Genomic DNA, 13,172 nt, shown 5'->3' with positions numbered 1-13,172 from the left:
ACAACATGATGGTCGACAAGCATTGAGTCGACACCATTAGGTCGATATGGGGATTGGTCGACATGGGAAAGGTCAACATGGGGAAAGGTTGACATAGGTCAAGCATAGCAAGCGATGTGAGGGGATGTGGTGCACTTCAAACTCTGTCCATGTCGACTGTTTCGACATTCGGGTCAAAAAAACTGTGAAAAACCCAATGCCGACCTTTTGGCGGTCAACCTAGACCATGTCGACCTAATGCTTGTGTCGACCTAAAGCCATGTCGGCCTAGACCCATGTCAACCATGTCCCATGTCGACCTAATGGTGTCGACCCAATGCTTGTCGACCATCCTCCTGTAGACCAAATGATCCCAACCCTTTTATTTAAGCTCTAATTGCATCTGTTTTTATTGAGTGCTAATTGAGCTATTTGACTAACAGCAGCTACAGTATGTACTTGGGATCATTGACCAAGAAACATTGCTACAATTTATCTTGCTGAGCTACATTTTGAGTCTAATGCGCTGCCCAACTGCTATTGATACAACATTAACCATCTCTTGCTACATTATAATTCTACCTTCTGTGAAATATTCAGCCCTGAGAGAGCTGAGAAAGAAATACACTGTCCCATATGCTGCTAAGTGGGAAAGAATTATAAGTAACAAGCATTTTTTTCTAAATAAGTATTTTTGTTGTGTCGAGTATGCCTCATTAGCTGCGAGAGACCCAAAAAAGAGACAGCACCATCTGATTGGGGGCCCATTTACCATGCTATATTTGCTATAGCCGCAAATATTAAGTATCCCCGAATGTACAGTATGTAGGAGGCACCGCAGCAGGAATATCCGATCCCTGCTGCGATCCTTCGTGTACAGCCGTCGGACGCCTCCCTCATAGGTTTTCTATGGGGATGCGAAGCTGCCCGATGTATCAACATCAGGCAGCCCGGCTTCACGTGCCTGGGCTATCCCCATTCTGAGATGGCGATAGCCCATTGTAGCCTATGGGCGGTAATATTCTACCCCGATCGCATTGTAAATGCGATCATTGATAAATGCCACCCTTGATCTTTCCTGGCTGTGAGAGAGCCATGTAAAAAACAGCAACATTGCCTGAATAATAAGATCAATAAAACTAAATATACAGCTGATCATTTATAAAATCACTAGTCTTAAGGCCCGTCTGACGGAAGGGCGAAAGTTTATACTGTACTTATGCAATTCTCAAAAGCCACGCAACAGGAGCGGGCTCTCCTGAGACATTTACGTGCATGCTACTGTAAAGAAAGGGTGCGCCAGTGGTGCCTCCAGCGGTGAACCACTGGCGCACCACCATCCCACCGTCGCTGTTTCCCTCTTCCTTTGCCGATCCTCCCCATCTCAGCACGTGGAGGATCAGGGCCGCTCAGGGTGGTTTGGCTGTGCTCGGCCGTTCGTTTGTTCGTTTGTCCAAACACAAGAATGACCGAACAGTCAAATGGCTAAGTGCCCAACCAGCTGACCACCCTATTCACGGAGCATGGTGCCGCTAATCTAAGGCACCAAAAAACAAGTTAGATTAGTGAGTGCTCCAAAAATCATTTGATGATCGGTGACCATCGAATAATTTTGGGTCCGCACACAAGCCTGTAAATGGATGTTTATGCAAAACATCCATTTGCAGGCCTGCAGGGACATTCGGCCTCCAGCGGAGGGGCGGGCATTCACACGCTTGGAGGGTGGCGTTACCTGGCAGCAAAATATCACTACCTTGCAAGTCAACCAGAATGAGGGCCTATATGTTAAGGGTTGAGTATCCCTTGAGACTGAATGGAGACTGAATAGAAGAATGAACTGTACAGTACATCGATGAATCGCACTAGTCATGAATTGGCCATTTATTGCCGGTGACCAGGCTGTGGTGACCATGGGCGGGATGCTGTGACATCCGCGCCCCCCGCACATCGCCAGCTACCGCGGTTATAATTATTGCATATGCTGTAACATATGCGATAATTATGGCAAAGGACAGCTCTTGCATTAAAAGCTGTCCTTTGTGATCTGGCCGGCGATGTGAAGTGGGTCCCGGCGGCTCCCCCCTCCCTCCTTTACCCGGCCTGGATGCTGCTGCCGGGTGGCCTCTCCTCCTTCTCCCTGCACCCGGAAGAGGATCATAGTGCAGGGAGGAGGAGCTCACAGGTCCGGGCAGCACAGCTCTGTGCTGCATGGACAAAGGTGAGGGAGGGGTCGGTGCGGGGCGGCGGGGGTCGGTGCGGGGTGGCGGTGGGTCACGTAGAAGCCCATAGGCTTCTATGGGGCATCGCCAGCTTTTGCTGGCGATGCCCCCGTCGCGGTAATCCGGCGGATGGTTTTTAGAGAATCCCACAATGCGGTAAAAACCCGATAACGGGGTTTTTACCGCATTTTTCCTTTAGAGAATCTTCCCCCGTGTGAGCCAACTTCCTTGCTTGATCATAGTGTGTGGACAGAGATGGGACATCTGTTTCAGCCAGATCTTTTGCACTCAGCATGGGGCTGTAAGGAAGTCAAAATACTAAAGCCCCATACACACTTACTGCCGCCACCATTAACGAGGACCTTCCTTGTTCAGACATGCTAGATGAGGTTCGGGGTCGTTACCGTAGTACTGGATAGCGCATCATTAACGACAGGGAGTGTACACATTAGGCAATATTGGTGATACTTATTGGCTCGGTAAGCTACGAAGCTTGCAGTTTATCAAGCGATTGTGACGCCATCAGGATTAGGCCAAATATCTCCATTATCTTCCCATCACAGGATAGAAAGGAAGAGAAAATAATTCTGAGGTTACTGTCCCTTTAACTAGCCAGATAGATGGGGAATTGTAGGAGATATCAGATATATTATTTCTTATTATGTCAGTACAGGCAAACAAGGAAAAAGGAAGCACCCTGTACTTTACTGGCTGTTGCTGTGATGTATAATTGCAGTCGCTAAAATGCAGCCGTAGCCAGTAATTGTCATGCCGAGAACGATGTGGTTTTTGCAAAATAGAAGCGCGCAAACAATACTGATCTTTGCCAAGTTGTATGAAAGCTCCGTGCTCATCATTGCAGTACAGTACGTGCATCGTTTCAAACCTGCCATTTTCCTTAACGCAAGAGGGTTTTCAGAAATCAAGGCCAACAGTTCAGCTCTCCGGAATAGGAATGGCTGCACAATATACTTTACATAAAACTGCTATAATGCTCTATATAATATATATTTATGTTGCTATATAAAATCCACGAGGCTGGGGATGGCCTTGGGAAGGACATGTGGCTATATGAATGCAGGGTTGGCTGAGAAAGCCGGAATATAGGATCTGGTAAAAGGATGGGTCAGCCTCTTGTTCTGGATCTTCCCGCCTTTTTTTAGTGGTGGTAGGTGGTTCTTTGCGTTGGCTGTTTGGCTGGAAAGAATGACAGGTTAATTGGTTTCAGTCATATTTAAGGTTTGATTGATTGTTTATGGTTGTTTTTGGTGCGCTCACCTTCGTTGACTATAGATCTCTGTTGGATCACCTGGTCGGGGACAACTACACCACCCAGATGGGTGGGTAGTCAAGTTAAAAGGTGGAGTGGATACCGCTTGCTGTTAGTCTGTTGTTTAGGTAGCATACTGTAGGTTATGGGTGGCGTTAGATGATAGCCGTTCTTTCTTGGCCACCATTATTTAATTCCTTCTAATCAAGCACTCAAGTTCAGAGTTGTTTAAATAAATTACAGCTAACATATTATGCCAACCCTGAGTCTCTGAGTATTTATTTTTGGATAACTTAAGTGTTACGTATCATATAAACACGAGGTCATGCATCAGTTACTAGGGTGTTTAATAAGTACACATAAAACACATATAAAAAAGAACATATAATTCATTAGAAACAAAATACCATTAGTATCTTACGGAGTTATAAATGTATCTATATATCTGTGAAATGGTGTGTGATCCACACAGATTGCTAATTATCAGGATTGTGCAGAACGTTTTTTGCACTGTTGCACAGAGTTCCACGCTGCCACTTCCTGTTTGACAGGCAGCAGTGTTTTAGGGGGGACAGGGAAAGGTCTGGATTTCTGAAAATGGGGGGGGGGGGGGTGTTGTCCCCAATTTCTGTGAGGGGAGAGCCTAGGGTCCACATATCACCACCAGAGGTGAGCGGGTTTGGATCTGCGAGATGCGACTCCCCCCCCCCCCCCCCGAGTCCGGCTTGGGTTTCCTGCCAGACTTTGATCCCATATCAAGGCAAAACATCATCCCGCTGTTGGATTTTCGTGGGTTTTGGATCCTATATAAGTCCCTGCCGATTGGCGCCATCTACTGCCATTGCGGGGCTTATACAAGCACTACTTAACTTATACAGCAGAATAGGACAGCACTACTGCACTACTGTTATATACAGCAGCACTACTGGACTTATATATGGCTACACAGCGCAGCACTACTGGACTTATGAATGGCTACATAGCGCAGCACTACTGGCCTTATATACGGCTGCATAGGGCAGCACTACTGGCCTTATATACGGCTGCATAGGGCAGCACTACTGGCCTTATGTACGGCTGCATAGGGCAGCATACTGGCCTTATATACGGCTGCATAGGGCAGCACTACTGGCCTTATATACGGCTGCATAGGGCAGCACTACTGGCCTTATATACGGCTGCATAGGGCAGCACTACTGGCCTTATATACGGCTGCATAGGGCAGCACTACTGGCCTTATATACGGCTGCATAGGGCAGCACTACTGGCCTTATATACGGCTGCATAGGGCAGCACTACTGGCCTTATATACGGCTGCATAGGGCAGCACTACTGGCCTTATATACGGCTGCATAGGGCAGCACCCCTGTACTGATAAGGCAGACAGGCAGCACTTGATAATAGGGCAAACAGGCGGCACCCAGGTATATGAGAGCAGGCACACCTGGACTGATAAAACAGAGCAGACATGGCATGGTAAGACAGCAGACCCACCCGATGCCACTACCTACATGCAATCAGAGGTCCGTCCTGCACCCTCTCCTATGCTGGAGAGAAGATGGTGCCGTTCGGCGCGCGGAATTAATACAAACTTTTAAATCCGCGAAAAACCGGCTGCCTCGATCTTGCGTGAATTGTGACGTTTAGGAGGGGTTGGATGTCAGAGATCCAGAACCCGCTCATCCCTAATAATTAGTGCTTTGTTTGTGGGTCACCGAACAATATTGACCATTGTTCTACTTTATGTCTGAGAGGGAAAAAAACCTGTGTTCGACAATTTTTGCTTGTCTTCAGAATTGTGCCTGGACGAAATAACTTGTTCTGAAAGCGGAGCGTAAATGTTTTATGAGAACATCTTAGCTTACTCATCATGTTACCTATAAATATAGCTACGGTGGCATCACTCCACACCGCTGTCATTTTTAAAGTCTGCGTAGCTTCAATCACATTATACATGGGGCGAAAAACAAGACATGCAATCTCCAAAACACTGCAGCTTTATATAATCAGCCTTCAATGTAAATGCTCTGACATCTGTGGTGACTCACCATGCACTTTTTAAATCCAAGTATTAAATATAGTACCAGAAGCCATGTGTACTCATTGCCATTGGCAAGATACTGTGGAACAGGCTTTGGCACCCAGTGTCTGAGTAAAACTTAAGGTGCGTACACACTGGGCAATATACGTACCTTAAGTTGCGCTCAGTGTGTATGCATTTGCATATTTACTCAGGAAAAGCAGTAAGAATTGTATTGTAATAGTCATTAACATTTTAATAAAATTGCTGAGAAAGGTGATATTTCTACATGTTACTAATACATGTGATACATCACATGTTACTAATACATTGGGGGGAAGAGGTATTCAATAAGAAACACCTCGAAAAACAGATATTTTTCATGATTTTGCCTGATGTTTCTCCAATATTTTCCATGTATACCCCCATTAACATCCTAGTCTCTTTCTTGATTTCATTTTTTTAAACTATCATATAGCGCTTGAGTGAATAATAATAATAATAATATTTGTGTTTATATAGTCAGGGGCGTAGCGAGGGCGGAGCCAGTGGAGCACGAGCTCCGGGCGCCAGAAGATAACAGGTCGCCGGAGCCGTGCCTGCACTGCCAGCTCACCCGCTCCCCTGCCCGCAGCTCCCCCGCCCACTCCCGGCAATGCGCTATGTCCGGGAGACGTGCTGCTATTTTCAATGCACGTCTCCCGCTGGACTGCTAGCAAATAGGTGTTTGCGGTCCAGCGGCCAATCAACTGGTGGCTGCTGGACCGCGAGCATCTATTGGCTAGCGCTCCAGCGGGAGATGTGAATTTTAAATAGCAGGACATCTCCCGGACACAGTGGGGAGCCGGGAGCAGGCGGGGGAGCAGGGCACATCCATAATGTCCTCTGTGGTGGTTGGGCAAAGGGGGGACAGAGCACTGATGGCTGGGCAGAGGAGGGATGTTATGGAGCTCACATGGCTGGGCGGAGGGGGGGCTCTCACGGAGCTCACATGGCCAGGCGGAGGGGGGCTGTCACGGAGCTCACATGGCCGGACGGAGGGGGGCTGCAGTGGAGCTCACATGGCCGGGTGAAGGGGGGGGGGGCTGTAATGGAGCTCACATGGCCGGGCGAAGGGGGGGCTCTCACGGAGCTCGCATGGCTGGAGAATTGAAAATAGTGGCGGGGAGCCAGGAGCAGGCTGCACAGTTCTGTCCCCCTTTGGCAACGAGCAATTTCAGTCAAGCATGAAGCCCCTGGCATCGAGCATGTAGGTACAGTAAGTGGCACTTAAATGTCAAATGTGTAATGGGCATTTCGGTTTGTTATATAGTATGTAATGGGCATTATGCTGTGTGGTATATAGCATGCAATGGGCATTACGGTTTGTTATATAGTATGTAATGGGCATTAGTTTGTTATATAGTATGTAATGGGCACCATGTGTGGCCTTATGCGTGCGACCGGAAACATGGCCAACTTGCATCTGGCTTCGCTTTTAGTGAAATGCTCGCACTTCAGCAATGTGCTTGCAAATTGTTGCGGTAACATCCTGTGCTGCAGCCCCAACTCTGCAACTGCCACTGGCCAGGACGTCCGGGAACATCCTGTGCTGCAGCCCCAACTCTGCAACTGCCACTGGCCAGGAATTCCGGGAACATCCTGTGCTGCAGCCCCAACTCTGCAACTGCCACTGGCCAGGACGTCCGGGAACATCCTGTGCTGCAGCCCCAACTCTGCAACTGCCACTGGCCAGGAAGTCCGGGAACATCCTGTGCTGCAGCCCCAACTCTGCAACTGCCACTGGCCAGGAAGTCCGGGAACAGAGCGTTTTGTATCTAATGGAATGGGTCATGTGGGAGGGTATGCATTTGTACCGTACCATTCCAGCCATAAATAATGACATGAGCAGGGGCTTGCTGCAAGGACTCGGTCCTCCTGTGTGGCCACTCGCACCCACTGTATGGTTGCCAGGAAAACTAGTTATACCTTATGTATTAAGGGGTTATGGCCACACTTCCCTATATTTGCCCACATCAGTACCCAGGCCTGTAACCCCTGGCCACTTCATGTGTAAGGAGTTGCAAGTACAAGATGCTCGTAAATCTAGGTACATTTTTTGGTCCACCTGTGTGGTAGAAAAATGACAAAAAACACAGACAATTATGAACCCCCTTATGAATACCAATTATAAGCCTCTGCTAACATGTAACTGGATGGTATCAGGTTGCCAGCACTTGGCATGCTGGCATTCAAAAGATTGAAAATGGCATCCCAATACCCAGAATCCCTACCCCCTTACCCCCTTACCCTCCCTACCATCAGCCAGGGACAGATTTAAGTAACAGGCTGCCCATAGGCACAGCATTATAACCCGCTTACCAGTAGCCTAACCCTAAACCCCCCTTATTGCCTAACCCCCCCACCCCCTCAGCCTAACCATAACTGTATAACCTTAGTACCTAAAACTAACCCTCCCTTCTTAGTGCCTAACTCTTCACCCACCACACACTTCCCCTGGAGCTGAAATCTAACCTCCCCTATACTGCCTAAATCTAACCTCCCCTATACTGCCTAAATCTAACCTCCCCTTTACTGCCTAAATCTAACCTCCCCTATACTGCCTAAATCGAACCTCCCCTATACTGCCTAAATCGAACCTCCCCTTTACTGCCTAAATCTAACCTCCCCTTTACTGCCTAAATCTAACCTCCCCTATACTGCCTAAATCTAACCTCCCCTATTCTGCCTAAATTTAACCTCCCCTATACTGCCTAAATCTAACCTCCCCTATACTGCCTAAATCTAACCTCCCCTATACTGCCTAAATCTAACCTCCCCTAAACTGCCTAAATCTAACCTCCCCTATACTGCCTAAATCTAACCTCCCCTATACTGCGTAACCCTAACCAGCCCCAGTTCAGGATGGTGACAGTTGGGATTCCAGCACCGGCATTGTGAGTGGTTGTGGAGTTCTGGCACTAGTCTTCAGACCACTATTTGTATTCCGGAATCGGTATTCTGACTGCCGGTATGCTGACAGAATTCCCTTGCCATCATCCTACTATACAATTCTTATCACAAATGAATAATTTATCGCCTCCAAACATTTCTTCCAAATGAACATTAATCTGCCATAACACTTAATTAATTTAGGATCTGTCCAAGAGTATAATGTAATTACTGGAATGACTAGATAATTATACTTTACGACAGGTATCACTAGTAGCAGATTTTGTACAGCATTTGGTGGAGATGCAGCAGGGCCAGATCATCTCCTGTTCCAGTATCACAGACTTACCTATTAACATGAGTGTGCCGTGCCTATTAATGAAGTCCGTGTTGTGAACAGCTCAAGCATCTTACAATTCATGCTGGCAAAATTGACATTCGTTTAAAAGAGCTTCCAGATCTAAATGAAGAGCGACTGTAAGATATTCATTGGGAAATAACAGAGGAGGAAATAATGGAGAAACTTAATATCTAATTTGCTGAAATGTTTGTGTCTGCTGAAATAATACAACGAGCACTTACTGACGTGCCAGTGTCCTGCAGCGCAATGGCTAAATAATTGAATCATTCCATCTATATAAAAAAATGTCCCCGCTAACAGTGTGCAAAGGAATTTTCTGTGAAACGTTACAGGGGACGGCGCTCAATTTGCTTCTGCGTGGTGTGCGCCATTCTTGCACTGCACTTGCATGGTAATGCCTTTTTGCAGTGCAAACATAAGGGGGGGTACGACTGCCAGGACACAAGGGGGCCCTTGATTGCAGCGGTGTCACTAGAAATTTTGCATCCCTCTGCCCAAAAAATCCCCTCCCCCCCATAGATTTATTCAAAATTTTTTCTTTTACGTACATGCTTGTTGCCAGGGCTTTCATTTAAATTTACAGGAGGTACATGCTCGTTGCCAGGGGTTTCAATTTCATGCTCATTACCAGGGGTTACAGGGTATATACAGCGGCACCCATCAGTTGGCCAGCCCTAGTAAAATGGAGGGTTCGCGGCCACTGGATGGGGCAGTGCTACGCCCCCATGAAAAAAATTCCACTGCATCTGTCTCTCTCCCCAGATCAGCACACGCCACTGAGCAGCTGCACCGATGGCCATCCCTAGAGCAGGGGTAAATAGAGGGGGAGGCGGAGGGACAGGGGGCGTGGCCAGCAGCTCTCACATTGCTGGCCACACCCCACTGATGAACATGGGGGTGTAGCTTTGTAATTCTCAGGTGTCCTGTGAAGCTACACCCCTTTTGACTGAAGCCACACACCCTTTTTGGGCCATGCCGGAGCCCGACTGCAGACATCTAGAAATTAGGAAATAGGAAATAGGGGCCTTATTCTAGTTCACTCTTTTTGACAAGTTCCTTCTTAGACGGAAAAAACCATGTGCACTGCAGGTGGGGCAGATAAAAAATGTGCAGAGAGAATTAGATTTGGGTGGGGTTTTACTTCAAAGTGAGATCTATATTGCAGTGTAAACATAAAGCAGCCAGTATTTACCCTGCACAGAAACAAAATAACTCATTCAAATCTAATTATCTCTGCACATTTTACATCTGCCCCCCTGCAGTGCACATGGTTTTGTCCATCTAAGAAGTATTTTGTCAGAAAGAGTGAACTAGAATAAGGCCCTATGTATCAGACAGATCCCCCGCTTTGTGGTCAGAGTTGGTGCAAATGAAGATAATAGCGGTTATACTCTCAGTAGCGTTGAGCTGGGGGCAGTGCGGGCACCTAGATGTGCCCGACTCAGTACAAGCAAATGTTTGCATAAATTTCCAAACACAATTGTGGCTGCTTCATGTCCGACTCTGAATCAAGCCTGTGCATAAACACTGATGTTGGCATCAATACGCCCATCCGTCTACCTCCCTAAGCAAATGCAGGGGAGAGAGGCCGTACTGCAGAGCTGCCCACGGGCACTGGATTATGCTAAGGATTTATATTCCCTATGTAAATTGGATTTTGCATAGAAACAAATGATTTAACAGTCTGACACAGATATAAGGACAAACGCATTGCAGTTATTATTTAGTGCCGCTAATTACTTTATAATTCTGTGACTAAGTAATTAGAGTCGACTTGCCTCAATGTGAATTCAGTCCCGTTAGCAATCTGTCACTCTGCATCAAATAAAATGTACAAGTCCAGAAATAACCGGCAGCCCATACGCGCTGTGTGCGGAATCATCGTGCCCTCACTGAGTGGCATTTTCATCGCAAGTCATCATGCTGGAGAGCTTCAGTGAGTGAATAACATAGTCAGCGACTGATTAGGAATATAATAATACACAAGCTTCCTTACAATAAAACATTATAATAATAACAACCTGATTCGCTTTGTTTCAAAACAACCAAAAAAAAGATCAAAGTAATTTCCATAATTAATTAAGAAAACACAGCAAAAAAAGGGATGGCTTATAGACAATATCTAGGTCGACAGTCAATATGCCGACACCATATGGCAGTGTTTTTTAACCACAGTGCCGTGGCACACTAGTGTGCCTTGAGCTGTTCTCAAGTGTTCCCCCAGATCCAGAGATGCCCAAACCAGTTTACAGCCACCACCAGTTCAACTGTTGTATACTGGTCTCTTCTTTTCATGTAAAGGGCCAATGTATTTTATTTTTGTTTCCTGTGGGGAAGGGTGTGATGGTTTTTTTATATGGGGCACAATAGTTTTTTTTTTTTTTCCTGTGGGGGCCAATGTGTTTTGCTCTGTGAGGATCTCATGGTGTGCCTTGGCAATTTTAAAATCTTATTTAGGGTGCCGCAAGGTAAATAGGTCGAAAATCACTGCCTTATGATCTACATAAATATTTTCAACATGATCTAATGGTCTACATAAGCAAAGGGCCAACATACATGGTCAACACATGGAAAGGTCAACATGATTTTTCTGGGAATATTTAAAAAATTTTTTTTACTTTATCATACTTGGGGCCAGATGCGCTATGCTTCAAAAGAGTGATATACAACCAGCCAATCAGCTCCTCCCTGACAGTTTTCAAACACAGTCTGTGAAATGACAGCCAAGAGCTGATTGGTTGGTTGTTTATCACTCTACACGTTATCACTTTTGAAGCTTAGTGCATCTGGCCCTTGGAGGCTGATTCAGACCCATTCATTATGGGTCGAAGTCGGCTCTATGCCTGATGGTTGGGGTTTGCGCATGCACGGATATGCGCATGCATGGTTTTGTGAATACGAAACCATGGGAGCGAACGGCTTCAGGGAGTTTCACACCTCCTTAGTGGTGGCTGAAGGGAAGGGGGCTATAGCTGGGGAACACACAGAGTTTTTGGGAACATATGCGGCCTACCTCATCCACGTAGATGCCTGAAGCATAGCGAGCCATGCCAGGGGAGGTGGTAAACTCATTGCTCCTCTGTCTGCTTATCATTTCTCTATTGCATCCAAGAAAATGATAGACAGAATCTGATTGGTTGCTATCATCTATTAATTTTCAGAATCTTTAGTATATATACTCAGTGGTGTAACTATGGTGAGGCAGACCCCGTGGTCGCTTGGAGGAGCCAGCGCCGACGGGGTCTGCGGGGCGCCTTTAAAATACCGGCCTGCCCCTGATAGTATTATCTGAGGGTGGGTTTGTTTTTGCAAGAAGCAAAACAAAGGAAAGCAAACGCTTTTTGGGCGCACTCTTTGAAAATGTAATGTATATAAATGTTAAAACATAACTTTTATTGTGGACTTGTTAAGATACAATGGCATAGCTCATGGATACAATAAACATTGTTCTGAGTCTCCTGGTTGTTTTTGTTGTGTGGTACTAATAAATAGTAATTACTGAGTCATATATCAATTTTAAAGTTTACCACACATATAATTTGTCATTTGTTGCATGTAGTCATCAGAGGTATAATAACTAATGAGTTAGTTGTCCCCAACTGTTAGACAGATTGGGGTTCAGTAACCCCACGTTACTAGGTAGCTCTATCCTGTGAGCTGAAATAATTAGTGCCTGTATTGGCAAGGATTTTGGAATCGAGCAGTAGGCGGCTCCTGTGCTGTTAGTCTGTTGACTGGGATACCTAGATATAATACCACACCTGGACTTCTCCAGGGGTCACCCACCTGGATACTGCCCTGGCCCTTCACTGCTTGGCTTCCAAGTTCGAGATGGGTTTGGGCACACCAGTGAGGTTTGGTGGTATGTGAGTTGCGTCACGACCCAACAGCTCAGGTTAACTGCTAGATAACATCTGAAATACTGGATGTTAACCCAATAATTTGGGACAGAGAAAAAAGGGATTGTATATGTATCCCACCAGTGACCCTGGTATAGTGTGCATACAGTTTGAGGTTCAATTATTCGCAGCAGGTAACAAGGTGAAAAAATGGATACGCTATTATGGAGATTGGATGATGAATTTGCTAAGCCCTGGTTGTTAATGCAGCTCAAGTCCCAGTGTGTGTCTCACAATTCTGTTAGGAACACATAGACATGGCTTTTGTTACAGTACATTTAGAAAAGAATTGACAGTGGTTTTGTTACAATTAGTTGGTAATTGACCATTTGTCACAGTGTATCACAGAAACAATATTGATATGCTTGATCCTCCGGAGGCACTGTAACTTGCTAATGACAAGTGGCTGATTGAGAATATTATTGAAATCAGCCTGATCAATCCTCAAGGAGTGAAAACAGATAAGGTGTTTGTGACTGACACAGTATAGGTC

At 46.1% G+C, this 13,172-nt stretch overlaps 1 pseudogene; it reads right to left on the bottom strand.

Moving 5' to 3' along the window:
* Positions 1 to 12,529: 12,529 nt before the first annotated feature.
* On the bottom strand, positions 12,530 to 12,648 carry LOC146005971 (5S ribosomal RNA; annotated as a pseudogene).
* Positions 12,649 to 13,172: the final 524 nt, after the last annotated feature.

The sequence above is a fragment of the Crinia signifera genome, chromosome 5 (assembly GCF_055691185.1).
Source record: "Crinia signifera chromosome 5, ASM5569118v1, whole genome shotgun sequence".
Lineage (NCBI taxonomy): Eukaryota > Metazoa > Chordata > Amphibia > Anura > Myobatrachidae > Crinia > Crinia signifera.
The sequence above is the reverse complement of the archived record's forward strand: the minus strand, read 5'-3'. Positions and strand labels throughout refer to the sequence as shown.